Raw genomic sequence first — 27,923 nt, 5'->3', positions numbered from 1 at the left:
GCAAGATGGGGCAGAGGGTGTCGCAGGGGTAAATGTTTGAGTAGATTAATCAGCAGATAGAGAATAAGCCAGATTCCCTGGTTTAAAAGCAAGCAAGAAGGACAACAGAAAAGTATTGTGAAATACTTCACAGTGAGATTAAGGGCATCCCTACCAAAGAGTGACGTAGCTAAAATAAATGAGGGATCATTATTCCGGGCTGAATGCATAATAGATTAAGGAGTTCACAGGGCTTTTCACCGCCCCTTCCTACCGTTACTGGTGATTTATGCTGCAGTTTCTGCTGGGGGGCGGGTGGTAGAATCTGCCTCTCGAAATACTTTCCTCCTTCATCAGTGAGTTGATTTCCTTGGGCTCCACTGGGGTTTTAGGTGTGTAGGGGTTGAAGAGGCAGGAGAAGGTACTAAGAGGGACGACAGAAGTCCAAATAGTTCCACACCGGGCTGGGGGGCCAGTAGGACCCATCCTGGGACATGCAGTTCCGTTTCTTTGCGGGAAAGCTGCGTGTATTTTTTTTGCTGCCTACAGGTGATGCTATGTATGAAAACGGTGCCTTTTCCTAACTTGAAAGCATCGCACCTGCCTACCAGAAAACTCATCCAGGACTCTCGAGAGAGAGGCAACATCTAAAATGAAAACTTGGCGGGGCTTCAGTGCTGTGCCGGCTGAGTCATTTTGTGGCGAGGGGAGGCAACAAAGAACACACCAGCCGAGGAGGTCACGGAGTGTGGCGAGGATCTGTGAGAAGGCCCGCCGTGCTGCCGCGCGAGAGAAAACCAAGCCCTTTGTGCCGGGGGCTCAAGTCCAGGGGGTGGTGGATGCTTTAAGTGCAGAGGAGGCTCAGACCATCCTGTCCTGTGGCCTGGCTGCTGCTGGGCCCTGTGAGATGACTGGCCGGGGGGTGGGGCTCTGGCCTTTTGTTTCAGTGTCTTCCAAGCAGTGACATCAGGTTTGATGGGGTCTTGGCATCTTCCGAGAGGCAAATCTTATGCTCCTGTGTTTCTTATTAAAGCTTGTTAGAAGTAAGTAGAAAGGAGCCCTTTAATCCTAAAGGGGAGTGAGAGCTGAGACTTTTGCATGAGAATAAGGATAAAACCACAGTAAAATCACTGCAACCCTCCAAGCCTTTCTTAAAAGGTTACCTCATGCAATAGCACCATGAAAACAGGAAGAGAGTAAAATAGCATTGCACTCTGGCCTGAATCTTCCTCGTTTTGTTTTCAAACAAGTATTTTAAGGCAACAGTTTCTTCTCCCTACCCGCCCCTTGTCAGCCCAGCACTAGCGAATGTAAACCAGTGGCTGCACTCTGGGGTCCTCTGAGAATATGCTTTGATTTAGTGGCAGTGGTGGCAGTTATGATGGTGGTGGAGAGGATGGTCTTCCATTCCAGAGCTGAGAGGGATCTGATGTGTGCAGAGTATCTCTCGAGTGAGATGGTTCAGGACTGTTCTAAGGACTGGCTCATACTCACATCATGGACTCTTTGGATTAAAATGGTAACAAATCAGAATCTACCAAATCAGAATTAGACACGGAAAGGGCTTTGCAAGGTCTTTCTTGTCCATCGCACGTTGCTGGGCTGAGAAGCCCTTCAGTTACCCTAGACAGATGAAAATCTCCACCGCTGGACCCTGTGTCCTTCCTTTAAATAAGAATCAGTATACAGTATTAAACACTCCCCTGAAATGACTACCTAGCCCTACCTAGCCAAGAATGGCTCAGTTTTGTTATACTCAGAACACTTTCTCTCTTTTTCTTAACCTACTGAAATCTGACAGATACATGGATGAATTGAATCATTCATTTATCCAACAGGTATTGATATGTTAAGTGCCTAGAGTGGGCACAGTGCTAAACGGAGCACTGTGGTGAATACAAAAGAAATAAAGGAATAGTCCTAGTCCTTGAGGAGTGTATCATATTGAACAGGCAAGAGAGTAATTCATTAAGTGCCTAGAGAACAATGCAGCCCGGTGCAGTGGAACTCTGACACTGGGGGAGGGGGAGGCGGTGAGCAGGGGGACGACACGAGCTCTGGGAAGGAAGGAGGTCTCGTGGAACAAGGCCCGTCTTGGATTGGCTTTTGAGGAATGGATTTAAATTGGTAGAAGGATGAGTGTTTGGGAGAAACATCTTAACTTTTGTGTAGACCGTATAGGAATATAAGATTCCTTTTTTCCTTAGCGGCTGCTCCTATCCAAGCTGTAGGGACCATCTCATCTACTTTATAACCCGCACTCTCCATCCTTCCCCAACCAAGGCCTCTATTATTCACGTTGGCAGAGCTTTGTGCTGTTTGCTCTCCAAACAGGACCCTGTCTGTGAGATGCAGATTAGGTGCTGTAGAGGAATTGGTTCCATGGAAAAGACTCTATGCATGCCCACCTTGCCATTCTTTCCTAGTGGTGGGCGGTACTAGACTGGTGTTTCTTTCCACCTTTATCCCTTTCAACGAAGGGCTGGTAAACTGAAGTAGTCAGGGTTCTCCCATTATAGAGCATGGGGCCCACTAATTACAGCCTAATTTCTGCTGGTCAGTATCAGTAATTTCTTCAACCTCATGGATTGCTTCCTTCAGGCCAACGTTCATGAAAATTTTATACTCGCAGCTGGCGTTGCATCTTTTATATCATGATCATGTCAGCTTAAATACCACTTCCTCAGGGAGATCTTCCCTGCAAATCCACATAATCTTTTTCTCTTCTCAACCATGGTACTTCAATCACAATTGGTGATGATGTATTTACCTGTGTGGGTTACCAGAGTAGCGTTTGAGTCTCCCACTAGAAGGTAAGATCCATGAGTCAGGAACATAATATGCCTTGTTCGCTACTATACACTTAGCCCCTACCCTAGGTACAGAAATAAATGTTTGATGGCTGGAGGAATGAATTTAAAAATAAAAGCGTGAGTGGGTAGAGATGCGTGGTCTTGGGAATTAGGATACCTTGGGATGATTATCAGAGGCAGGGAGGTTTCTGGCTGCTGGCTCTGAAATCACCCATGGGAGCTCGAAGAAAGCAGTTGAGAAAGAAGCCTGCTGTGACAGTCTAGAGAAATGTCATCCCTGTGCCCTCTGCATGAAGTCAGCAGATCCTTGGAACTGGCATCCCAGCTGTTTTAGAGGTGTTACCTTTTCTGTGATTACAGGCTGGATGCCTCTGGCATTGCCACAGGAGTCTATTTTATTGCGGTGTGGATTTTCCATTAGGGATGCGGAAATCAGATCGGAAAACCAGGTTTAGTTATAGCATATTTCCAGAGGAAAAGAAATTTCCTCTTATCTTATGTTTTCAGTTTCTTACGGACTTTTGACCTGGGGAGCTCAGCCGTGCATTCTGAGTATGAAAACAATAACAATAACAGCTAATTTTTATAGACAGGCACTGTTCAAGTGCCTATGTATATAATTTCATTGAATCTTCAAAACAGCCCTATGGAGTAGATATTGCTGTAATTAAATGCCCATTTGGTAGAGGAGGTATAGAGGGAGGCATCAGAACAAACAAGTAATAGGGCTGGCGTTTGAGCCCAGATTTAATTCTCCACCTCACGTTCCCTATCTGCCTCCTAACACAGGCTGATATTCAAATGCTACCCATGTATCAGACCCAAATATATTGACCAAATATGTTTTCTTATTTAGTTTTATAACAGCCCTACGAGGTGAATACAACTACTGTGCCCATGTTACAGGTGAAGGTACTGAGGCTCAGAGAGGCTAGGGAACTTACTCAGGATCACACAGCTAGTTTTTGGCACAGTTAGACTCAAGCTTCGATTGGCTTCCCTCTAAAGGCCGTATTTCCAGCCACTGTACCTTGCTCCCTACACTGTCCCAGAAACGCCCCGTGTGGACCATTCAGTGTCGTGGCATTGAGGGACTAGTTAATTGTGTGCCAGGCAAAAGCAGTAGAAAACTGACAAGTTTTTCTACCATTATGCCACAACCTTCCTTTCCCTGTACCTTAAAAAGGGAGAAGCGTTCTTTCTTTTGACTACCCTGCATCATCAATTGACCTGTTTTCCCTAATTGGAAGCCCTCACATTTCCGGTACTAGCACACTTCGGGTAAATGCGCTGTTTCAGTTTTCATCCTTTCCACTTGAACTGATGCTGGCGTTGCAAAGGGAGAAGGTGACCTGAGGCAGGTGTGCCTCTCCTTTTATTTCAGACCAAACTCTACCTTTGTACCTATGAAAAATAAGGAAATTTAAATGATCCAAGACAGTTCTCTATAATAAATCCATCACGTATTTCTTTGGGGAAATCTAAAGCGTAGTTAAGTTTCTGCAAACTAGATGCCCAAATGAATTTGTGCTCCTTGACCTTGACTCAGTCTGTCATCCATGCATCGTCCATGTGCTAGCTCAGGAGGCCAGCCCGATTCCCCCACCCTCTGCACCCTCATGTTCTGTCTTGTCTTCAAGATGCTTTGGCTCCTGTCTTCATCTGGTTCTGTAAGGATGAGCTCAAGCTTGGTCTGATCTCTTCAAACTTTAATTTGTAAATGCTCTTGTCAGTACCTGGGTCTTGGCTTTCTCCTGCAGAGTTTTACTTGATTAACCCCTATGACTCCTGCCTTCCCCTGTTGCCTTAAGGTGGAATCTTCTGCCTTAATCTCAACCCCTCTGAATTCAATTTCAGCCCTTTGGCCATCAAGGCCCATCCAGAGACCCAGCTAGTTTTAGCAGCTGCCTTTATCACCCCCAACATCAGCAGTACAACTTGGCCCAGTCCTTAATAATAGGATATTTTTGTCTCACTGTGATAGCAGAAGTCTTTCAGTCCCAGGGATGATGAAATAGAAAAATGCTTTGACGGTTTCATTTATTAGAAAGAATTTAAATACAAACATCTGAATGGAATAGGTGGCCCTGAAACAAGTTTGAATATGTATACTTTATTATACTTAAAATATCAGTGGAGATCAGGATGAAAGGTAGGGAAATTGCCAGTTGACGGGAAAAACCCCCTCAGGTTATATCCTTATCTCACAAAATGCACCAAAATAAAGGTTAGTTATATTACATGCAAAAATTCTTCACATAAAATAACTTGAAGACAATACAGGTGAATATTTAATTGTGAGTGAAAAGTACTTCAAAGTATAAAACCATCTGACGATATCACAAAAGAAAATACCAATAAATTTGCATATATAGAATATAAAGGTTCTGCAAACTAAAAAAAAAATCATAAACAACTTAGAAAACATATTTCCAGTAGTTGATAAAGGGTATATATGTAGATATGTGTGTGTATAAGATATACATATGCATGTATGAACCTTATGACTCAAGAAAAAGAGTAGCAATACAGGAAGGAAATGAAAAAAGGCGAACAGGTAACTAATAAAATAAAAAAGAATAAGTGGTCAATGAATCCTTAAAAGATCAGTCCAATCTCACTAGAATTCAAAGAAATACAATTAAACAGCACTACTAAATATGTAGTAGGTATTAAAATAAGTAAAACAACTAGTGAGACTGCAGAGAAATAAAAATTTCCTCCAATAGTTAAGTACGTAAATTGGCAGAAACTTTCTAAAAAGCAATTTAGCAAGATGTAAAAAAAAAAAAAGAAAACACTTTGAGCCAAGAATCCCACTTTCTATACTAAGAAAAGGAGTCAAATAGTTATATAAAAAGATGTCTTTTACAACCTTATGTATAATACAAATCCTAAGTACATCCCAAATGCCCAATATTGGGAAAATAGTTAAATAATGTATCTATCGAATAGAGTATTACATAATGTTTTAATATGTTTTGAAGGTTATTTAAACACCACAAGTGCTTTGGATATGGTGTTAAACTTAGAGTAGGAAGCAAAATTATTTACATTTTGATCCAAATGCTGTAAAGAAAATACCCACATATTAATACATAAACACCCACATATGTAAAAGATTAGAGGGAACTCTATTAAAATACCAAAAGTGGTTATCTTTAATTGCTATTATCATGGGTAATTTTAATTGTCATCTTTAAATTTTTGTTTTCTAAAATTTTGGTAGCGACTGTGTTACTATTATAATCAGGAAAAGTAATAAACATTATTAAAATGTGTGTACCTTCTTTACTTGAAATTTTTTTTTGAGTGTCTGTTCAATATGAGGAGAGAGAGGCAGACAGGAGGGTGTCTTCCTTCCTTCCCTTGTAGGATCTGGGCCAGAGAAGGTTGTTTGTGAAGCAGGGAATGTGCGTCTCCAGGGCAGTAGACAGGAGTCCTGGTGAGTTGCATATGTCAGCATATGTCACACAGGGCCAGAGAAAATAAAGACCGATATCAAAAAGAGTGATTGTTGCTAGCATTAAACCAGATGAAAAGACTACTGAAATCTGTTCCTCTCTGAGAAATTTCTGGATCCAGACATATCTAATCTCACGAACCTGCTGTCCTGAAAGCTATCCTAGATGCAAAATGAATATCTGGTTTTTCAATTCTAGATTTTCTAGCAAAGCACTCATCTCCCTGAATTGTAATTGTTGTGCCGGCAGACTCTTACACTAGTCTGTAAGCTTTGATGGGGTAGGGACCCGCTGTCTGGTAGAGTCATGCTCAGTAATATTTGCTTAACTGAGTATGTGAATGAATGGACTTGGAACTAAACTAGAGAATAAATAGAAGGGCAGCTTTGTAGCAGCTTCACACTGTTAATATTTTCTTTCTGGCTACAAGTTTTACTTGACTATGTAGATTATGTCTCTTTTTCTCTCAGAGTTTACCCATTGCTGATTTAACCTGTTGGCCATTTGGTCTCACTTTGAACTGAAAATCAGAGTTGATGAAGATCTAAGGGGAAAAAAAAAGGATGAGAGGCAATTGGATGTAGTGGTCAAGAGTGTGGGCTCAGGCATTACATTGCCTGGGTGTGGAACTTGACTGTGCCATGTGCTAGCTCAGTGATCTTGGGCAGGTCACTTGACCTCTCTGTGCTCTAGTTTATTCATCTGTAAGGAGTGATGATGACACTGGAATGTACCTCATAGGGTTGCTGTGAGGCTTAAGTGGGTTATTATGCATAAAGCACTTAGCACATTGCTTGGCCCAGTATAAGTGCTATGTAAGTGGTAGCTGTTATTTTTTTTTTTCTGAAAAGCAGCAGACATTCTCTTCAGTTAACTACAACTATCGAATTAGTATATTTTGGTGTCTGTAAGCCTCCCAATGTTTCCTATCCAAACCATGCAAAGATAATGAACTTGATGTCTTCATAAAGCTTGCTATTTTGTAGCAATTATTTTAATCTCTCTCATATATCGTCTCCTTTCATTAGGTAATAATTATCATGACAAAGTAATAAAAAGGGTCCTTTAAAAATAGTTCTAATATTGGGTTTCCCTGGTGGCGCAGTGGTTGAGAATCTGCCTGCCGATGCAGGGGACACGGGTTCGAGCCCTGGTCTGGGAAGATCCCACATGCCACGGAGCGACTAGGCCCGTGAGCCACAACTACTGAGCCTGCGCGTCTGGAGCCTGTGCTCCGCAACGAGAGAGGCCGCGACAGTGAGAGGCCCGCGCACAGCGATGAAGAGTGGCCCCCGCTCGCCGCAACTGGAGAAAGCCCTCGCACAGAAACGAAGACCCAACGCAGCCATAAATAAATAAATAAATAAATTAAAAAAAAAAAAATAGTTCTAATATTTCAGATGTCAAACAGCAATTAACCACAAAAATTTACTCCAAGACCTGCAGTATTTTTCTCACTTAAATGCTTTGTAATTATTTTCATTTTATTGATATGATTTAAACATTTTCTTTCCTAGACTCTAAGCTCTTTGAGGACAAACATTGTCCTACTACCCCTCCTACCTGTATTGCTCTTCATGAATATTTTACTGACCTACAAATATTTCTTAAATGAATAATTAGGTCTTTTCTCCTTTTATTACAAGCACGGGGGACCCTCAGTAGTGATATTCTTACCTCTTAGCAAAGGTGTCTCTGACACTTTAGTAGATGATTCCTTGTAATTTCATCTGGGAATTTAAAAATCCTGTTTTCTATCCTCAAACAATGATATCTGCAACGAAGAGAGGATCCACCGGAAGACTGGTTGGCGGTGACCATTCACTTGACACACCTCCTCCGGTAGAAATGACTGCTGAGATCTCCCCTGTAGGTCTGAAATATGTAACTGTGCACACAAGGAGGTGCTGGAGCATATTACTCATCCGCTATTTCTTTCTGTCTTTTTTTTAAAAAATAAATTTACTTATTTATTTCTGGCTACATTGGGTCTTCCGTTGCTGCACGCGGGCTTTCTCTAGTTGTAGTGAGTGGGGGCTACTCTTCTTTACGGTGCGTGGGCTTCTCATTGCAGTGGCTTCTCTTGTTGTGGAGCACGGGCTCTAGGCATGCAGGCTTCAGTAGTTGTGGCACGTGGGCTTCAGTAGTTGTGGCTCGCGGGCTCTAGAGCACAGGCCCAGTAGTTGTGGCACACAGGCTTAGTTGCTCCACGGCATGTGGGAGCTTCCCGGACCAGGGCTCAAACCCATGTCCCCTGCATTGACAGGTGGATTCTTAACCACTGTGCCACCAGGGAAGCCCTCATCCTCTATGTCTTACACTAAATAACATATTCATTTTTAAAAGCATTATTGTTATGACAACAATAATACCCTTCTATTATATAGTGCTGAAAAGTTTATAGAATGTCCTGTATACATTATCTCATTTAATCTGTACAGTAAGCTTGTATTTTTATTGCTAGTTTATATGTGGCAATCTGAGCATTCAGAGGAAGAGGGGTTAACTGGTATGCGCCATGTGCTTTACATACATTATCTCATTTAACCTCGTAGCAGCACTTGAGGTAAGCAGTAAGATCTCTGTTTTATCAATAGAAATCTAAGGTTCAGAGTTGCTTAGTAGTATATAATACAACTGAGATTCAAACTCTTGTTTGTCTGGCAACAAAACCTATGCTCTTCCCGCTATACCAGTGGTTGATATTGTAACCTTCATTCCATAGAATCTACTTCTTAGGACTGAAGTCACTGATTCCCCCCCCCCCCGGCCCCCCCCCCCAGGTTTATTGAGGTGTAACTGATAAATAAAAATTGTATGTATTTAAGGTGTTCAATGTGATGATTTGATATATGCATACACTCTAAAATGGGTACCCCAGTCAAGCTAACTAACACATCCATCGCCTCACATAGTTACCACTTTTTGTGTGTAAGAGCACTTAGATCTACTCTCTTAGCAAATTTCCAGTATGCAGTACGGTATTGTTAACTATAGTCACCATGCTGTACGTTAGATCCGTAGAACTTATAACTGAATACCCTTTGACCAATGTCTTCCCATTTCCCTAACCCCCCAGGCCCCGGCAACCACCATTCTACTTTCTGTTCCTGAGTTCAAGTCACTGTTCACCTGTAATAACACTAAGATCTGGACATGCACAGGATTCCAGAGAGCATCCTAGGGCAGCCTTTCTTTGCTTCCTTCTTTCCGCAGAGAACTTGTACTTGGCTTTCCCAGTCTTCCGTCTCTGGTGATAAACATGGAGGATTCAGACACCATGTTGCACTGTTGTCTGTCGCTGTTTGCATTGTCTTGAACCAAGGCAGTGATTTGGGAATGGGCCAACCTTCTTAGCATTCTCATCATTCTTTCCCTGTCCCCCTCTTTCTAAACCTAATTCCTTTCTACAGAATGCCCTAGAAAATGAGGATCACAAATTTGGCATTTTGGCTGGACTAGGAAGCAGAGAGCAATGGCTGCCCAGGCTGATCCTCTGACTTTCATTTCAAGGATGTTTGTTCCAAAATTCCCCAAAATAACCGATTTAACTAGATCTGTGGCAATGTGAGAATACTATAGAGAATCTTGCAAAAAAAGATGAAGCTGCTCCTCACAAAGCAGTCTGATCTTTGGATCCTAGTAACTCTGGTTGGAAGGTAGAAACACCAGTGTTCACTTTTGGGTCAGGGAGTCCTTGCTCAATATGCTAAGAGAATTCATTTTCCTTGAGTGTTTTTCCTTTCAAGTCACGTTTTACTGCTGGAGTTACTCAGCGAATTAATAGGTATAGAAATGCAAAGCTCTTTTCTTATTACATTCTATCGATCTGATTGCAATGTCATTAATTGAAAGACTAGGTACATGTGATGGATAGTTCGGCTCAGGATTCTACATTCGTTTTGGCCCAGATCTGTTGGAAGAAAGCTGCAGGAAACTGACTGAAAGAAGCCGTTTGGTCTGATGTGAATTCTTCTTCCTTTGTCAGTCCTTGTGAGAGCATTCAGTCCTAGTGAGATTTACCATGTGTAATTATAAACTGTTTTTACTCTTAAAGGAGAATCAAAACTTAGGATGCTTATCTGTAGAGTTGGAAAGAATCCCTTTTGTACCTGTCTTTTATAGATGACATATATATGACATTAAAAAAAAAAACAGTTCTGACAGAACAAATTCTGACTCAAAAATAAGGAAGTGGGCATTTTGCTCTTTAAGTAATTTCATTTGGAATATTGTGGTTGTGAAACATTATTTTCATTCATCACCATTTCAACCATCTCATTTTAGTGGTGTGTGAAACTTCAGAGATTGGTATGTGGTTAAGGATTGGTTTTTAGAGTTATTTTCTTTTTGGATTGTTTGACCTACAATCCCTTGAATTTCCCCCATAAATTTAAATTAACTTGAGAATTTTGTATATGTATGGATATGCCCATATATATATTTAATAAGTGTACTCTAATATGAAAAATGTAAAGGAATCTTTTAAAATATTTTAATCCTCTATGTGAATGAAAAATTCCCAGGCTCGAACAAAACCATGTCAGATTATGTCTAATTTGTTTGCAAAGGCCGAGCTGGACTCCTTACTTTCTGCTTATGCTTTAATGAGCTGGGCTGTTTTTCTCTTGTGTTTATTATTTTAAATGTGTGAACCTTGACGTGAATGGGAGGAATACTAAGATTCAAAGCACATCCATATGACAGAAGACATCATTTGTCTCTTGCTTTTAATAAACGTTGTTTGGAGACGTTTCGAAGTTTAAGACACGTTACTAATAATACATGTCCTGCCAAATATTTTTTTTATCTTTAGTCTATGGTATTGGAATGGTCTTTCTCAAGGTGTGATTACTTCTCCCGGTTGTGCTTTTGGATGGTAGAATAAGGCATCTGTGGAAAAATAGGAAGTGAGCAAATTGCCACGCGGCGTGACCTCATTTTGGAACACATCTTGAAAACGTATTTCATGCTTTCTGAGCGCAGAGACAATGGATTGTGGTTTGGGGTCCTCTTAACCGACCTTTGGCTTGGAGAGAAACGTGGGTTGTTTCCTCTGATCATCAGCTCCGCTGAGAGTGAGAAAGAGACTGCTCCCACGTTAGGATGTGAACGCTGCAGCTGAGCGGACAGGCTGCCTTACCCCTGATATTATGTCTAAAAATACATCCTCGGAGAGGCAGGCATATGCTTGCGCCTCGGTATGGAGGAGCTCTCGCCTGTGTTCCTTGCTATCCCCATCTAGATGCTGGAGTGAGAGATTAAATTATCCCAGAAGCCCTGCCAGTTTTCGATTTGCCATTGTCTCTGCTTCTTCGCCGCCTGTGAATGGGGACCCTCGATGCAGGGCTTTCGAGACCAGCCGGTGCTGATGGGGTCTGTGACTCGCCGCCAGCTCCTTCTCCTTCCGTTCTGCTCTGTCCCAGTCATGCTTTTCTTGCCTTTTTTGGGAGGCAGAGAGCACGGGGCAGAGGTTGCACTTGCACATTTCAACTCCGTTGTCACTGCTGTGGCTGTTACTCCCCTCAGCAAGAGCCAAGGAGCACACAGCACGGTGGGTCACCTCGCCAGCTATTTAACACCGTTTCCCTTCCCCTCTCGACACGGTTGGGATTTTTTTCTGTCTTAAGTGACAGGGTTTGAAGGGTGGCGGTGGCGGCGGGGTGGTTCCTGAGCCTCGCTCTCTACCCGGCTGTATCTTGCTAGGGACCTGTTTTCTCCTGATTTCTACCACCTCTCCTCATTTTGAAAGCTTGCTGGATTCTCCATCCCTGTCTCTGCAACTCAGTTTTTAGGGTCTGTTGTTGGAGTTTTCTCTTTGAGTGTTATTTCCAAATTTCTCAGCTTCTGTAGTTGCCTCAGAGGTTAAAAGGGGTAAAATGATTGTTGGAATCATTTTGTCCAGGAAGAAGGAAAACAGAATTGCTCTTTAGAGCGACAGTCCTTAAGAAGAGGGATCCATAGCAGAGGGAAATAAGGTGGATCTTTTGCAGCCGTTGCCACAGCTTGGCTGTAAATGCATGTCTTCAGGGAGACTTTCTGTCTTATTTACAGAGTTGGGAAAATATATTAACCTTCCAGATATCTCCCATACCTTATTAGAAAATAATTTCAATTCTAACAACAAGTGCTGAGGAAAGAAATGCAGCTTTTTATGCAACAGAAAAGCAGGGCAAAATCACAGATCACATCAGAAACTAAGTACACCATTCCCTTTGCAATGATCCGTATTCAAAAGTGAGTAAGATCAGCTGTTACTTATTCCTCCCTCTTTCTTTTGTATATTCAAGTTAACAGTATTTTGATGGCCTTGAAAACTGAAGGGCAAAGCCTAGTTTTTCAAAAGGGTTGATTTTTTTGAGGTTTCTGCAAAATGAGATAAAAGAATTCTTTGTATTGTTTCAGATGGTTATCAGGATATATCTAATGCAAGTTACAGCAGATACATCCCATGTAAGCTGGTATTCACAACATGTGCAATTAACAAATACACACACACACACACACACACACACACGCACGCTTATACACACTCCAGAAGAAACCCACCTAATGTTAAACAAAATCCAGACTTGAATTTAAACCAAAATAGTTTCATCGATTGTGGAGAAGAATTAGCCTTCTTATATGCTTTTCTATGGCTGAATACTTCCTTCTCCTTTCATCATTATTTTATTAGTTTCTTTCATAAAAGCCACTGAAATGGACAAAGAACTCTGTAGTTAATTTAAGTTCTGGTGGCAGTTCATTAAAATGGAGTATGGATCAAATATGTCATAAACTCTTATCTGTCACCTGGTATTTCCTTTCAGTTCAGCTTAATACATTTTATTTCCACTGATGCCAAAGAAACATATATGCCTTTAGACACTCCGTACCTAATTATGCAGCTGGATACATTAATAGCCTGTAATATTACGTAGGTTTGAGCGTAAAACAGGAAAAGGCACTGTTACTCATAGCCAGCAAGTTCCCAGGATCCAGCAAGATCCCAGTGCTGGAGTATTTGCTTGTCTTTCTACCTTTGTTCCTTCAGAGGCAGTGAAGGTCTCAGCTATTGCTGACTAATTGATAGTTGTAGTAACCGCTATAGGCTCCTTAGATCAGAATTGCATGCAGAGATGGGTCTTGATTCAAACACTAAGGAATGCACACTCTCACTTACTTACATGGGCAGAAAGTCTTCGTACTAACAGAGGTGTGATGGAGACTGCAGGACATAGAAGAGAGAAAGAGGGGGTGGGGGGAGATGGCTGGCAGCAAGTAGACCCCTGCAAATAGTTCTAAAATGCATGTGCAAATGCAGAAGCCTTCAGAACCATCCAACAATTCAGACACCCTTTTTTTATTTCTTCTCTGCAGGACACCTCCATCTAGACTATTCACACACACACACACACACACACACAAAACCAAAAAAAAAAAAAAAAACAGGAAAAGGTGAGAGCCCTGCCATCTTAGCTCAGAATTCATCTGATTTCCTTTTTTCCCCCCTGCCTTGTATTCCTCCATCCATTGTCCACGCATCCGATGGCAGCCGCCCTTGCTCTTGAATGCAAGTGTCACAGCAGGAGCAGAAAGAAGGTTGAGGGAAGGCTTTGTCAAAGCCACCGTTGTCTACTGTTTCTTTGCTCTTACCGCTCTGCTTTTTTTTTTTTTCCTGAGGCTCTGCCTTACTAGTGGCCTCTGTCCAGGAGGAGGGAGAAATTGCAAGAGTTGGAAGAGTAGTAGAGGGTAGCCGTTTTTCTTGCACACTGTTTCGATAAACAGCTCAGGGATACGTTCCTCGAAATTAGGAAATACAGCAAGAGTGGGAGGTTCTGGTGGGAGAGTGAGGGGGCGGGGGTCTTCGGAGATTGCTCCAGCCTAGATGCCAAGGGCAGTTTCTTTGCAAGGACTTTTGTGGTTGTATTTGTTTCCTGCTGCATTTTCAGTTTTAAAAAATCATGAGAAAAGTCTCATTCCTCTCTCAGGTTTTCCATTTGTTTATTTTTTGTTCGGCTCAACAACTGGATGGAAATTTTAAGCCAGGCCAGATCTGCTGTTTGTGATTTGCTCAAATGTTGAAATCAGTTCAGCCTGAATTGGTAATTGTCTTTTTCAGATCATTTAAGCTGGCATGTGAAATGTGTGTGGTAACTTTCCAATGTACATTACAAAAAATGGTTTTGACTATCATTTGTATGGCTGTAAATCTTAGGGTTATGCTGTTTTTCACCTAAACTAACCATAGCTGTTCTTTGGGGTGACATTTATGCACAAGTGATTCTCTTCTATGATCAGGCCAACTCCTCTGATAAATCCCAAAGCTGTCAAAGGTTACAGAGGCACACTCTCAAAATAGATTTTTAGGAGAGTATTTCAAATGGGCATTTGACATAAGCGTGAAAATACTGGGACTTTTTCTCAGTGACTTTAACGTCATATAATTTGTATTTCTTCAAATAAATAAAAGTGATTAAAACTGATTCTATATAGAAGGAATCAGAAGGCAGTTTAAATTTGAATTCCATTTTCCAAAAATTTTGCTAAAAAACAAACACATTTGCAAATTTTATAAGTTTACTTTTAGCTTAGAAAAATCACATACCTATATTAGTTCTCCATAGTTTTGGGGTTTTTTTCCCTGCTAAATACTGTACTATCTAGAAAAAAGTTATTCTAAGTTGATAATTTTTTTCTCAAGCCATCTAACTTCTGGCATGAGCCCAGGACTCCTGATTATTGTCAGAATTCGCTAAGATTCAGCATTTCAATTCCAATATGTATTTTAAGTCAAAAGGGGGATACATCTGCATGCAAAGGAGGAAGTTTGTTCTTTTGATGAGCCATTCCATTTTATGACACATGCTGTTGGGTTGATGTTCAGTATGAGCTCATGATTTCTTTCTTTTCCAAATAATGATGGTAGTCTGCATGTGAATATAGGGGTAGAATACCTTCTCGGGTCCATAAGAAAACACCCTAAATTGGAAGTATAAGATCTTCACTATTATGAGCAGCCACTTTGGCACCCTGCAAATACATTCTCTTCCTTTCCATTTTCATTGCCTTGATGTAGGGGACTTGGGCCCAGCCACCCTGCCTCCTTCTTTTGTGAAGAGACATTCTGAAATGTCTATAGAAAGCAAACTTCTCCAAGAAATGCAGAGCGGGCCATGGTTTGAATGCAAGTCTGAATTTAATTGTGGCCACCCTGGTAGCACACTGTTTAATTTCCAGCACACATCTACATGAACCTACAGCAACTCTAGGCCAGGAATTGTGAACAAGGAAAATTTATCTGTGATAAAGCATATCTTTTCCAGGGAGTAGTCACTTGGGGTTGATTCAAAAGTCAAATTTAAACAGATGTTTCCATGCCTTTGTGTACTGGGAAATTGGCATTGCTACTTTGTTCAGAGCATTTTGGACAGAAAGAAATGGAGAGCTCCAACTTTTGACCAATTCTTCTTTGGTAAAGGGTGAAATGAGGGGAAAATGAGAGATATCGCAAGGCTGGCTAGTATTTCCACTTGAAAATACTAAAGACAAAGAGGTTAATGAAAGGCTCAGTGTCTCTATGACTGAAGTAGCGTCTAACCCAGTCCCTTCTGCATGGCAGAACAGTGTAATTCTCCACGGAGCTGGGAAGGATGCTCGTCCCCATGGGAGAACAGACTTGGAGGGAACCCCATCTCTCAGCCTGTGCCCCCTGCAGATAGCTAATTTCTGCTGGATCAACTTAAAAGGAACAGCGAAGCTTGTGGCCAAGGTCAATCCCCAGACATTTTAAAGGAACAGGTTCAAGTTCAACCATTAATCCAAATATTTCACAGTATGGTTGTTCCAGTTGATATAAAACTTCCAAATCATGCAGAAGCCCCAACCTGGGCTTTTCTTGAAAATGGAAACCCTACCTCTAATATTATACATATTGAGCACAGTGTGATCAAAATATTATCTGTGCCTTAAATCTCCTGGACCCTAAAAATACAAACATCTTTAAAAACTAAAGGGAAAAATAGCATCTTTGGCATGTTAGAAGAACAACTTAACCAAGTATCAAGCGAAAGGTCACAGGTGTGTGTATATGGAAGATAGGATATAGCTCTTCTACTTCTCTTCACCCATATGCCCTCAGGCTGATTTAAAATAACCTCTAAAATGGCAGGGTATGGTCCAAAATACAAAAGTCATTTTCAATCCTCTCATTCACTGAAAACAGTTTCTTTTTCAAAAGCATATACTCCATTGAGATGCTACAGTTTAGTAGCAGACATACCTTTCAAGGGTTTATTGCTTTGTAAACTCTTAGATTTGTATTTTCCCCTCCAAATTGGGAGAACAAAGTGGGGCTGCCCCTTTTTAAGTAAATAGCACACCTTCCCCTACCTAACTGTATGAGGCCTTCAGAGGGAAAATGCTTATTTAACTTCCTTTGCAGCATAGGGTTCCTAGTCCTCAAAAGAAATATGACACACATTAGCACTGGAGAAAGTCTTCATTTTGCTAATCAACCAGCACAGCAAACTGTTCTTGTGATATCTGGGGAAGCAAACAGAAAGCTCCTAATAGTTCGGTAAATTAGCAAAGAGGTGGCGTTTGGATATGGTGTTACATGTTCAAGGAGTTGTGTTTTAAAATAAGCAGATCTGAAAAATGAGGATTCCATCGATAGAGGGATGCTTTGATGAAGCTCTATTTTCTCCCCAGATTTATTTTTCTAAGGCAGGGGGCATGTAGGCACTAGTCCATTTATATAAACTTGCTAGGCTAACTGTACATGTTTAGGATTTCCTTGAAAAATAATTATCTTATTTTGACAGTTGGTGTTTTAAGGATAGCATAAAACTCCCAAGAATATTCTCAGAGAAGTGATGTGATAATCCAGGGCTGGATTTTTTTCCATATTCATTTAATGTAAAATTCTATGGAAGAGAAACAGTGATGATTTGGCAACAATTCCTCCTCTACTCATTTCTCTGAGTGTAGGTCTGGAAGGGTGGAAGAGGAAGTGTAAAATGCCTACCCCAGAACTGCTAACAAGAAAGTTTGTGGGAGGGTATTAAAAGGGAATCTAACAAGGAACTATATTCAATATCCTGTAATAAACCATAATGGAAAAGAATATGAGAAAGGCTATATGTATTACTGAATCACTTTGCTGTACAGCAGAAATTAACACAACATTTTAAATCAACTATATACTTCAGTAAAGTAAATTAAAAAAATAAACAAGAATCTAAGATTAGGCTTCCTTCAAGAAGTGAGCGATTTTGTAATGCCTCTCTAACCTTCAGTCCCTTTACCTAGTCCCCATCCCTTTGGGTGTTCTTATCCCCACACTTGCCCCAGCCACTGGCAAGGTAGAACTAAAATCAAGCCCAACAGGAATCACAAATGCCTTGACCCCAGTGAAAGCAGCTCACCCAAGCATAAATCAAGAACTCATAGAATAATTGTTCAACCTCTTGGAGGAAACAGGTTACTGTTACTGCTGCAAAATCTTTTCCCAAAAAGCTAAAGTCGTCTGACTGTCACAATCTAATTCATCTTCATACCTTTGAAAGAGTTTTGTTATTTTTTTCCCCCCTGACATAAGGGGAAAAAAATAAGGGGAGACTGAGGACCAAAGGGAGTTTTGGCTTATCCAGCGTTAAAAAACACATGGTGCTGAATCCCGAGACAAAGACCTGATCTTCCTAGCTCATCTCCTTGTGCCAGCATGCATCACTTTTCAAGGGTACACTTGAGATCTTAGAGGAATTCAGTGGCTGCTCTGGGTTGGTTGGTGGGACTCTACTGCCCTTAAGAAGTTAACAGTCAAAAGGAAAAGTTGTTTCAATATGATGCACTTGGCTGGAACCAATTTCCTGGTAGAGAGAATCAACCCTTTTGCCCACTTGAGACATTTTGAATAATTTAGAGCTTTCTTTACACATAAAGCATTAACCAGGTAGGACCTATGGACATTAAGATGGTTAATGCTAGAAGTGTTGAAACTTCTCAAAATGTTTGTTTCTTTTCACTCCTGGCAAATCTGAGAAATGATCTGAAATGGCACCTCAAGTCTGTAGCATGGTGATCTTAACTAAGACCTGTCCTTTCTATATTAGGACTAGTTATTTTGGATATTCCAGACCACTCCATTTTATACAAATGAACTTCAGTTGTAGTGATAATCAGTCGGAATCATTCAAGCCCAGACCAATCTTTTTTTCTAGTGTCAGATTTCACAAAACTAGTCTGTACTGTTGCCTCAGTTCTTGATTTCATTTTGTTCTTCTTGATGGAACCTTAAAATACTGCATTGCAGCTAATCATACAAATGACCTCACTGCAGAAAGAAAATGATCTATCCTAGATCATAGAATTTTAGAGTAATCATGATTCTGGGGACGTTTAAATACAGTGATAATATGTGAATTAAAGTTCACTTGCATCCTGTGTCAGGGTCATTATTTTCTGCCTCCAAGTAATTTCATACCTAAACCTACCTGGAAGAAACTCTAAAATTTTTTGACATCTCTGCTATTGTGATATATGATGATGGTGGCCATGCTTTGCATCCCTCCTCCCAGTTGATGTGCTATGATCAATGTTGAGCTTGTTCTTTTTATTTAACTCAAGTTAGTGTAATTTCCCAGCTTCTAGGAAAACTATTTCCTCATTGGTTGCTCATTACCTAACTTAATGCTTTGGATGATGGTGTCACCTAAGTTGTGCCCAGGCATTCAAGAATCGTTGGGTAATTTATAAACTTGTAGAAGCATATTTGTGTTATTTTACTTAAACAGTGGAGAAAAAGAGAGCTTTTGTCATGTTTGTGCTTTCTAAAAGCATGGTAATTATAATTACTGCCTAAAATAAAACCTACCACACAGTGTCTTCCTAACTTTTATTTTAATAATAATGTGAGATTGGATTTATTTTCATAAATATCATGATATTTTAGTTTAGTTTTTAAAAACAAAATTCCAAAACCCTTCCGTTGTGTATAAAGCAATGTTTTTCATTATCCGGTAGGCCTATGTATTATGAATGCATTGAACAGTGATCCAACCCTCAGCTTTGTTGGACTAGAACTTATCACATAAGTAGACATTATTTTTACTCCTGGTTGAGGTTAGTATGGCACATGCCATTCTGGTGAACACATTGGGACAACTGGAGAGGAGGGAGATGGCTGGTCCAGAGAAATAAGCTGGGAATTGGAAAGTGACAGATGCAGACTTTCTAGTGACGTGACGAACCATGCTGAAAAGCAGGATATATGCAGGATGACAGTTGGAGTTGGGGGATGGCCACTGAAAGACTAAGTCCCTCCTTTCCTGGAAACACAGCCGAGAGGGACACTGCATCCTCTCAAGGCAGACCTAAACTTATTCAGGAATATTCAATAAGAATGTGTTGATGGACAAATATTTTGTTGAATGTTTGCTGTCAGTCCAGGACTGGAGGAGATGTTGCTGAAGTTGTGAGAGGGGTAAAAGATGCAGTGAGGGTCCTTGAAGAGCTTATCACCTGGAAAGAAATCACCAGTAAGTTCAGTTCAGTTATTCCAGAACCTTGGTGGGTGGAACTGTTTGTCAGGCACTGTGCAGCATGCTACAGGGCAGAAAAAGGTAAAGACATAGTTCCCGGCCCTAGTGTACTCACACTCTTAGGTAAGGATATGAACTCAGAAACAGGCTTTTGCAGTAGAAGGTGATACTGGCAGTGTGCTGTGGTGGCAGAAGGAAGTCACTGCTGCTTCTTAGAGCTGGTAAATGCTTACCGAGGGGACGGTATCTAGTCTGGGTCTTTTTTTTTTTTTAAATTTTTGTTGGAGGATAGTTGATTTACAATGTTGTGTTAATTTCAGGTGTATAGCACAGTGAATCAGTTATACATACATCCACTTTTTTTTTAGATTCTTTCCCCATACAGGTCATTACAGAGTATTGAATAGAGTTCCCTGTCCTATACAGCAGGTTCTTATTAGTTATCTGATATTTGGTAGTGTGTTTCTGTCAATCCCAGTCTCCCAATTTATCCCTCCCCCCCTTATCCCCTGGTAACCATAAGTTTGTTTTTTACATCCGTGATAATCTGGATCTTGACTGAAGTGTTATTAAGTGCCCAGTAAGATTCCAGACCCTTGCTTGAGGCTGCGGATTCAAAGAAGGATAAGATGGTGTCTGTCTTTGAGGAGTTCACGGTCTAAATTAGAAGACAAACGGGTTATGAACCTCCCCCCTCCCCCCGCCCCCCGACACACACACAGAGTAGAAAAGGATGTAACTATAACAGAGGTATGAACAGTTGCTTAGGGGACCACAGGAGGGACCCATATCCTATTGGAGGGAGTCAAGAAAGATGGCCTACCCGAGCCGTTACTCAATATATGAGCACTGTGAATACAATGAGATGAGGGTGTAGAGAAGGGAATAACTAACTCTGCCTGGGAGAGGGTGAAAATTGGTGAAGACTTTGTGGGGGAGATGGACATTGAAAGTCAAGTGGGATTTTCCCAGGTAGGGATAGACAAGAACAGAAGGGAATCCCAAGAAGGTGAGGTGGCGTGAATCAAGACCCGGGGTTGTGGAAGGATGTGGTATGTCTAGAGGAACAAGGTCAAGTTTGGTTTGGCTGGAACCCATGGGACATGGAAGGAATGGGGGGAAACCCAGTCAGGAAAGTGGCCTGTAGCCAGAACGTGAAAGCCAGACTAAAGAATCTCTTGTTTGTTTGCTTGTTTCTGAGAGGTAGTGAGGAACCATTATAATTGGAGGTTTTGAAAAGTAATTTGGGCAGTAGAGGGGGATTGGAGAGGAGAAAGGTTCAAACAGTGGTTCTCAGCAGTGATGGGCAATGTATCAGAATAATCTGGGAAGCTCTTGCAGGATACACAGGCCCAGTTTTTTCCTTAGTCTTCTGTCTTTTCCCTCAGCCGAGTTTCTGATGGCATATGAGGTGATGGGAAGGTAAATAGGGGTATTTTGAAAAAGCTTGGGGGGTGATACTGATACATTCTGCCCTCTGCTATTGCATTACTCTTACTCTTAAGTCAAGAGATGCTCCAGGAAGGCTGAGACAATGGAGATGAGAAAGGCTGATTTGAGGGATGCGTGAGAGTTGGAATTAATAGGATGGATTGGAGGAGGCTATGGTGGAGAAGAAACAAGAAAAATACTTAGGTATCTAGTGCAAGCAACTGAGAAACTATAGACTGAAATGAGCCCACAAAGAGAAGGTTTGACAAGATTGTGGATTCTACTTGAAGTATGTAGAATTTGAGGTCTCTGGAGGCATTTGGTAACATATAAGCTGGAGTTCAGGAGAGCTTAAACCACACACACCCAAGTCAATTATGCAGCAATAGAAAACACCACATCAGTGTTTTTTAAAAGGCAACAGAAAACCAGAGACAAGGGAGATTGTGTTGGCTGGAGCAGACAGGTACGTCTTTGTGGAAAAGTGGAATATGAGTTGCATCTCAAGGCATTAATAGAAAATTCAACTTCAAAGAAGAAGAGATTAAAAATGGAGATTATGTGCCAAAAAGTATGGGGTAAGAAAGAAAAATGCTGTTTCAAAAGGGCAGGACAGTAATATAAATGACTTAATAATAAAACCTAATATACCCTCATTTATTTTTCACTCCTAGAAGGAGCCATTATTATTCACAATTTATAGATGAAGAAATGGGTTCAGAGAGGTTAAACAAATGACCCACATGAGGCCAAGTGGAACAGTGGATCCTTTAACCTAGACTCTTGTTCTGATCCGTGGGGTTACGTGTCCTTAAAGGCAGGGTTCATTTCTTATATGTTGTTAAATACCTCCTGGCTAATGTGTAGCCTGAAAATAGAGTAGACCTGCAAAAGATATCTGTTGAATTACGGAAATGAATCAGTTCTTTTGTGTATCAGTTTAGTCATTTGCCATCTACACTTAAGACTGAATGTGGAATGTAACATTATAGGACTGAACAGTACCTTAGTAATTTTCCAATCCAACCAGGTCACTTTAGAGAGGAGGAAATTCATTCTCAAGAAAGGAAGTGACGTACCTAAAATCTCACACCCGGTTATTAGCAGAGCTGAGCCAGTACCTTGACTTCGACTTCTGTACCCAAGGCTTTTCTCTTGTAACATTCCATCCCAGGGAACCATAACACTTCTCCCTCTTCTGAGCTCTCCAGAGCTTGATGGAAATGAAAAATGTGGATAGGACATAAGAGGTGATTTGATAGGTGAGAACTTTGACTGTCTTTGTAGCCATCCCATCCAATCTTGTATTTAATGGCATGAATAAGAGGAGGCTGACACAGAAATCAGACACAGGAAGTAATGAGCAATTCAGATGAGAAAAGAACAAGCGTTAACAGTGACAAACAAAGGTTAAGTGAGGTAGAGACTTTTTCCACGTGTTGTCATGGAATGCTGTGGGGTCACCTGTGTTTTGTTATCTTTTAAGTGCAAAACATGGTCTCACCTACCCAGGACAGATGAGAAGAAATACCATCCCAGGCTAGAGAACTGATGAGGGAGCGGTGCAAGGCACGGTGGGAAGGGTCCAGGGCTGGGATTGGGGACCCCTGGGGATGCTCATGAGCTGTGTGATTTGGGGGACTTCGCTCTTTCAGGTTTCTTGTCTGTGAACGGGAGGGTTAGATTAGGTCTGTCTAGCTTTTGTCTGTCACTGGAGCTCTCAGCTAAACCTCTGCCCACAGCTGACGAGCCCCTCCTTACCAGCGAGTGGGTTGGGGCCGTGACTTGGGGCGGCTCTGCATCGTCATGGATGTGGGCTCCTAAGGGTGAACAGAGCCCCTGGGGCTGCAGGAGCATTGAGCGGCAGCCTCTGCGCTCAGTCAACGCCGTGTGGGTCCACTTGGCTCCTCCGTTACCTTCAACTTGAGCTGCTGGTATTCGGCGGAAAGCCCACCTCAACCAATCAGCAGCGGGGAGCCCCGTCTTCTCACCTGATCCCCGGCAGGCTGTCCTCGGGGGCTCAACTCTGCTTCTGGGCCTCTGCCCTTTACCTCCATTCTGGATAAGGACCATTGCTAGATCTCACTCTTTATCTACGTATCCCATCCTGCCTCTCGAGTTCTACCCCTTTGATTTTTTTTTATGGCTCATTTTTTTTTCTTTTTAAAAATTTATTTTTTTAATTAACCTACAGTGAAACTGACTTGCTTGCACAGTTCTGTGAATTTTAACACATGTATACGTTCATGTAATCATCACCAAAAGCAGGGCACAGAGCAGTTACATCAACTGCAGAAAATTCTTTCATGCTCTTCCTTTGTAAGTCATCGCCTCCCCTCACCCCCAGACCCTGGCAGTGCTGAGATGTTGAACGCGTTGTACAAATGGAACTTTGTCTTGAGAATGGCTTCTTTCACTCAACCTTCGAGGTTCATTAGTGTCGTTGTATGTATCCATAATTTGTCCTCTTTAAATTGCTGAGTGATTTTCCAGTGTATGGATGTAACATATTTGGTTTATCCATTCACTGGCAGAAGGACGTTTGGATGGTTCCCAGTTTGGGGTGGTTATAAATAGAGCTGCTATAAATATCCATGTACAGGTGTTTGTGTAAACATAAGTTTTCCCTTCTCCGGGGTAAATGCTGAGAAGTCACAGTGCTGGGTTGACCCCCTTAATTTTGATCACTTCCCACTTTTGAACTAGGTTTGCCCCTCCCGTTGGATTTCTGATACTGGACTCACTCTGCTGCCTTCCCTCTTCCTCAGATGAGCGGGCCCATCTACCAGTGCATTTCTGGTTCCATCTCTTCCCTCCCCTGATCCTCCTCTTTCTGGCTAGGAGCTCCCAGCACATAATAAAACTGGAGCCCATTTTGATTAGTCTAAATCTTTTTCAGCTCTGAATTTGTGGTGATTTGGATTATTGCACCAGTTTTGTAGTGCCCTCTGCTGGCTGATTCACAAAGCTGGCTTTAGGCCTATGCTAGGGGAGAACTTGTAGGTGCCATGGGAAAAAGAAAAATAATTGGGAAGGGACGTGGTTGTGGCGAACTAACATTGTCGTGACAGCCTGACGGGGACTCTTCCTGTATTTGATGCTACACATATAGAGAAATGCTGTAATATTTTTGTGGAACCCTACAATATTGTGCCTGTCTTCTCAATTGTGGGCAAAGATGGGCTGTCTGGAAAGCTGGACTCAGCCTGGAGCCTGTTACCCAGATTGCTATTTTGTGAAGATATCCGCATACAAATGACTCAGATCTAAACATTCAAAAATGCTCTTGGAGGGCCATCTGGTTCTTGTTGGTTCTAAAAGCCTCATTCAGCCTGGTAGATGGATCCAGTACAAAAGATAGTGAGGGCTCTTCATTCAGGTTTAAATAGGTTCCACTGACCAAGAAGAGAAGCAGCCTTTTAAAAATAGCCGATACTGATGCTCCCAGAGCCGGAGGATGAAGATTCTGCCTCGTAGGTCAGCGGGGGTCTGATAAATATTTAATTGATGACCATGAACTTGCATGGAGGCTTTGGAACACACACACACACACACACACACACTCACACACACAGAAACACAATTTGGTATCATCATGGAACGCGTGATAATTTGTTTGGGTATCTGAAACAGGCTGGGAATTAGGCTGACCCAGCATGTCAGGCAGTGAGGTCTGTCCGAACCTCGGGATCCTCGTGATGTGTCATATTTAATTCGTGAAGACAGCGCTGCCAGCCTTGCAATTTGAATGGTGGTGCTGATGGATTTGCCATTTGCACTCGCTAGCTGCTGGCCTTTCTGATCAAAGGTATGGCGATACATTCTGTGACCAAGGGACAGGGAGTGTCTCCTCTCTGGGAGGCTGACAGGCTTGGAAAGGGAGAGAATCCTGTGCTCTCAGCCTCAGCTTTGCGCTCCGACCGACTCCAGACAGAGACTGGGCATCTAGGGAGAAGGATGCTGGGTCCCGGGGGACACGAATTTGAGGCAGCCGCATCAGCAAGCAAAACGCATGACATGGCGCTCGCTCCTTGATTAACCTTTTGTTTCCCTGAGCTTTACCTTTCTCATCTGAAAGTGGCACAAGGGGAGGTGTGCTGGTGCTTGTGCTTTCTTTAGTTTATGCAGACAAAACCACAGTATATCTATCCTGTATTATGATGGTGTTATTCATACTTTAATGCTTTCTCACTCCTGAGGATGTCAAGTTATCGGAAGCAGGGATTGCATCTTACTTCTCTATACCCCCAGCTCAGCACAGCACTTGGCCCAAAGAAGAGACAAAAAAGGGAGCTTGGTAAATGCTGTGGGTAGAGGTGTGGCTTTTTAAGGGCATCCGTGAGTTTCATGAAGTTTTTAAATGTTGGGACTTTGGGAAAATCATTTCACCTTTGCCTCGGGTAATTTGTCTTTCTCGTGTGCCCTCTCAGTAGAGATGCTGGTTTTCCACATCCTGTCGGACTCATCTATCCAGGACGGTAGCGCTCCAGGAAAAATTCCCTACTGAAGGGGAACCGAGAGCCTGGAGGATCTCTTAGAAAGAAACTGGTAAGTCCTTACCAGCCATTTTCTGAACAAATAACTACAAAGTTCGCCTCAGTATCCGCTGTCCCCATGTGAGAACACCAAGCAAAACCTCTTAACAGTCGAGAGTAAAAGTTAATGATTTGGAACTTTTTAGTTTGTCCCACTATGTCTCTCCTATGACAATGGCGCTTAAAATGATTTCTGACTGTTAATGGAGAAATTTCGCGTGATCGGTTTTATAAACCATCTGGTGAGGCTTATGGCCTGCAAGGAAGACTTGGCAGGACTCTGCAGGTGACCAGCTTTCTTCGACGCGGGCTCCCCTCTTCTCTCAGTGGTCCACACTTTCACAGAGTCTTAACATTTTTGTGAGTGGTTTCTGTCGGACCCTAAACCTAGCCTGGTCTCTTGCAGTGTAGCTGGGGCACCAGAGACTTAAGTTACCTCCTGATGAGTTTACTGATGATGGTGACTGCGGTGCCTGTATTTTTTAAAATTTTGGTAAAATACATATAGTATAAAAATTACCATCTCAACCATTTTTAGGTGTTCAGCTCAGGGGTATTAATTGCAGTCACATTGTCACGTTACCATCACCACGGTCCATTCACAGAACTCTTTTCATCTCACAGAAGTGAAACTCTGCACTCGTGGGTCAATAACTGCCCATTCTTCCCTCTCCTGCCCTGGCAACTATCATTCTACTTTCTGCCTCTGTAAATGACAGGTGCTTTAAGTACTTCATAGAACTGGAATCATATAATATTTGGTTTTTTGGTGACTGGATTATTTCCCTTAGCACACTGTCCTCAAGGTTCATCCATATTGCAGCGTGTATCAGAACTTCCTTCTTTCTTGAGGTTCAGTAATATTCCATTGTATGTATATATCACATTTTTTTTCATCCATTCATCTGTTGATGGACACTTGGATCACTTCCACCTTTCGGTTATAGTGAAAAATTCTGCCATAAGCACAGATGTACAAGTATCTCTTCAAGACCCTATTTTCAATTCTTTTGGGCATGTACCCAGAAGTGAGATTGTGAAATCAAATGGTAGTTCTATTTTTAAGTTTCGGAGGCACCACCACACTGTTTCCCACACTGGCTGCATCGTTTTACATTCCGCCAACAGTGTGCAAGAGTTTTGATTTCTCCGCATCTTTTCTAACACTTAAACTTCCTGGTTTTTTGATAGTGTCCATTCTAATGGGTGTGAGGTGATATTTCATTGTAGTTTTGATTTGCATTTCCCTGATGATTAGTGATTTTGAGCATCCTTTCATGTGCTTATCCGCCATTTGTATGTCGTCTTTAGAGAAATGCCTATTCAAGTCCTTTGCCCATTTTTGAACCGAGTTCTTTGTTTTGTGGTTGAATTGGAGGAGTTCTTTATATATTCTGGATCCCTTATCAGATACACAATTTGTAAATATTTTTCTCCATTCAGTGGGTTGCCTTTTCACTCTGTTAATCGTGTCATTTAATGCGTAGAAGTTTTAAATTTTGATGTAGTCCAATTTATCTATTTTTTTTCTTTTTCTGTTTGGCTTTTGATGTTACATCCAAGAAGTCATTGCCAAATCCTGTTTCGAAACTTTTCCCCTACATTTTCTTCTAAGAGTTTTACAGTTTTCGGTCTTATATTTAGGTCTTTGATGTATTTTCTGCAGTGCTTGTTTTTACCCCTTCCTAGACACTGAATTTCTTGAGCACAGAGACTGTGGCTGTTCATCTTTTTATTCTTAGCACTTAGAATCTACCTGGCACATAGTAGGTGCTCCGTAAATTATAGTTGAATGAAACAACTTTATCAGACATGATGAGACTAAATCAAAGACTATGTTTATAGTGATTTGCCATTTCCATAATAATTATAGCAGACTGTCTTGGGGACCCAAAAAGAAATCTCTGAAATAAAAAAATGTCATACTGGTTTCAAGGGCTTTTTGGCATTTTATTTATTTACTTTTTCCTGAGGATGTTTAGTGGCATATTTGAATATTTGTCACACTAATTGTGTTCTCATCACGCTTGACCCCTAGTGCCGTTCTCATGAGCTCTGCACAGTGAGCCCCCATCATGATGAGAATGACTGGTCAAGGTTGTCCTACCGTGCATGTGGGTCCCTGAAACCCTGCGTCAACCAGTGGAGGGGGTGGGCACCGGATTGCTAGCTGGC

The 27,923-nt window shown here is 41.7% G+C and overlaps 1 long non-coding RNA gene across 4 annotated transcripts in view; it reads left to right on the top strand.

Moving 5' to 3' along the window:
* LOC309604869 overlaps window positions 1–27,923 on the top strand; it is a 241,522-nt gene that overhangs the window by 43,596 nt on the left and 170,003 nt on the right. For all 4 annotated transcript variants that reach the window (XR_014231101.1, XR_014231102.1, XR_014231103.1 and 1 more), the window contains exon 2: window positions 25,644–25,761. This is a non-coding gene — a long non-coding RNA (uncharacterized lncRNA). The remainder of the gene's footprint in view (window positions 1–25,643; window positions 25,762–27,923) is intronic.

The sequence above is a fragment of the Balaenoptera borealis genome (genome assembly GCF_965194805.1).
Source record: "Balaenoptera borealis genome assembly, chromosome: 11".
Classification (NCBI taxonomy): domain Eukaryota; kingdom Metazoa; phylum Chordata; class Mammalia; order Artiodactyla; family Balaenopteridae; genus Balaenoptera; species Balaenoptera borealis.
The sequence above is the reverse complement of the archived record's forward strand: the minus strand, read 5'-3'. Positions and strand labels throughout refer to the sequence as shown.